We start from the raw sequence: 2,944 nt of genomic DNA on the forward strand, positions 1-2,944 counted from the left end.
CTCAGCACCAGGCAGCACAGGACTGGGCAGAGTGTCCCTGCCCAGCGACTATGGCTCTGCACTGAGGTGAAGCCCGTGGACAGAGATGGCAGCCTGTTCCCATGCGGAGCGAATGTTTTAGTTATTTTAGAGATCAGGAGAAGGGAGAGTTAACTGAGGGCCAAGGCCATGGGGAGGGGCTGCAGGGGTTGAAGATGGGCCTCAGTGGTCACAGGTGTCCAGGAGGGAGGGGGATTCAGCTTGTGCACAGACCTTCCCCACCCTAGAAAAACAAGAAGCCGGCTTCCCCTCCTGTCTTTTTGTTTTGTTTTGTTTGGCTGCGTTGGGTCTTCATTGCTGCTCACGGGCTTTCTCTAGTTGTGGTGAGCAGGGACTACTCTTCATTGTGGTGCGTGGGTTTCTCATTGCAGTGGCTTCTCTTGTTGCAGAGCAGGGGCTCTAGGTAGGTGGGCTTCAGTAGTTGTGGCACGTGGGCTCAGGAGTTGTGCGCATGGACTTAGTTACTCTGTGGCACGTGGGAGCTTCCCGGACCAAGGCTTGAACCCGTGTCCCCTGCATTGGCAGGCAGATTCTTAACCACTGCGCCACCAGGGAAGTCCTATGTCCTATCTTTGAGCCAAAAGGAGAGAGTCCACACCTGAGCATCCCACGTGCAATTTTCTTGCCCAAGGAAGGGGGAAAATCCTATTTTCCTGCCAAGGAGAAGGCCTAGCTCACTTTTGGTAGAGAAATAATGACATCCAGTGGACATCCACGTCATCCTCAGACTCGGGCCGTGGCGTCCCTGGCCAGGAGGCCTTCCAGCGCTGGGACAACGGGGAGCAGTGAATAGAGCACTGCAAAAGTGAGTTCAACTCTTGATTCTACCTCTTAAGCCGTGTGACCTTGCATAAGTCACTTCCCCTCTCGGGACCTCTGTCTCCTCCATGAAAAAGGAGGGACGCTGAGAGCCCTTATTGTAAAGTGTTAAGCAAACAGGGTTCTCCTACTATCAGAACTCCCGTTTCTTGTTAACAATAGGTTCAAAGCTGTACTACAAACTAGCAGGGCAAGCTTTGGAATCAGACAGCCCTGGGTTCAAATGCCGAATTCCCGACTGAATGACCCGAAGCAAGTAACCATCTCCTTGAGCATTTAGTTCTGCAAAACAGGTTCATGGTTGTTTCCAAACCCAAAGGTTGTTGCCAGTATGGGATCTTACTGTGGGTGCACAGGCAACAGCATTCCTGGAATATGGGAAGGCGGACAGGTCCCCACCTGGGGGCACGGAGGAGAGCCTCAAGTCCCCATATTTCCTGAGCAGGCTCCAGCAGCCCTCTAGGCATGTCCAGGGGGTATGGCTGAGATCCCACAGGGCTGCAGAGGCCTAGGCCATGGTTTGGTAGAACAGTCACCCAGGCCAAGGGAGCCAGGCTGGAGAGAAGTGGATGGGAGGCAGGGGAGAGATTCCTGACCGCCATCCCATTGAGAGGGAAAGAGGAAGCTGGGAGGGGGACACTATCACACCTGAACGGGATTGAACTGGAAACCCAATCAACAGGGCTGGAGTCCCTGAAGTGGAGTGAGGCAAGGCAGAAAATGATTAGTGAAGGGCTGAGAGGCACACAGGGGAGCTCGGAAACCGGAGTTGTCAGCCTGTGTTCTAGAAACAAAGTTGCATTTTTGCATGCGAGTCTGTGACTGAGACAGGAATACTATTGTCGATGGCAAAGCATGTGGAAATAGGAGACCCCCAGGAGAGGTTGCCTGCCTCTCTGTTCCTTTCCCTCTCCATGAAATGAGTTCCTGCTTGTGGAGAACCCCATCCGTGTCACAGGTCTGCACATGCTGGGGCACTTGTCCCGTTCATCTGGATCTCCTGGGAACATGTCTGTGATTGTAACCCCTCACACGTTAGCCCAGCCTGGGCAGGAGACAAATTCTCAGCACTCAAAATCGCACTCTCTAAGCCCCCAACAAACCTGCAAGGGAAGTATCATGCCCCCTCCCCACCCACTTTACAAACAAGGATGCTGGAGCCCTGACAGGGTGTGTGACGTTCCCTGAATGGCACAGGGAGGAAACTGAGGGGCCAGAGACTGAACCTGGCCTCTGGCCACTGCCTCCCAAGAAGGACTCTGGATGGGATTCACTGAGGCCCCGCTGTGTGCAAGGCCTCGTGCTGAGGCTTCATGATGAAACAGAAAACGTTAACGTTTATTCAGCAAGTATTACATCCCATGCTCTGTAATGGAAGTAAATAAAGTATGTAATACTTGACTGCATTGTCTCATTTATTCCTCACAAAATTCCTATGAACTGCTCTTCCCCTTCCTCCCATTTTGCAGATGAGGAAACTGAGGCTCGTGGAGGTTACATGACTCACCTAAGGTCACTCAGCCAGTCAGTGGTAGGACTCAGCCTATGCAGATGCTGACGTCCTCACGCTTAACCCTTCTGTGATTCCTGGGGAGGCGGGCATGCTGTAACAGAAGCCAGGTAACACCTGGACAGGTACGGCGCCTGCACTCCAGAAGATCTTTCAGGCCTCCACTGTGCCTGTCAGTTGCTCTCATCATGTCCTACCTGCCTGAAATTTGGCATATGCTAATGCTGCAGTATAAAATATTTCTTTTCTCTTCCCTTCTTAACTAGCTCTGTGACATTGGATAAGTGCCTCTACTTCTCTGAGCCTCAGTGTTCTCATGCATGAATTGGGGCCTGTAAGTCCCAGGTACAAAAGTCCCGTGAGCTGTGGTTTTTATCCCACATCCCTCTGCTCCCTGAGCTTACCTGTGAGGTACTCTCTTCCCACACAGCCTGGATTCCAGCCACCAGCTCTCCTGTCCTGGCCGTTAGTGTGGCCCCTGCGACAAGCCAGCACATCTGCCTGAGAACGCCATGGAACTCTGCCCCTGAGCCAGGGTCCTGCCAGCAAAGAGTTTAAGCAAATAGAACTGGGCTG

This window comes from Kogia breviceps, chromosome 4 (genome assembly GCF_026419965.1).
Source record: "Kogia breviceps isolate mKogBre1 chromosome 4, mKogBre1 haplotype 1, whole genome shotgun sequence".
Lineage (NCBI taxonomy): Eukaryota > Metazoa > Chordata > Mammalia > Artiodactyla > Physeteridae > Kogia > Kogia breviceps.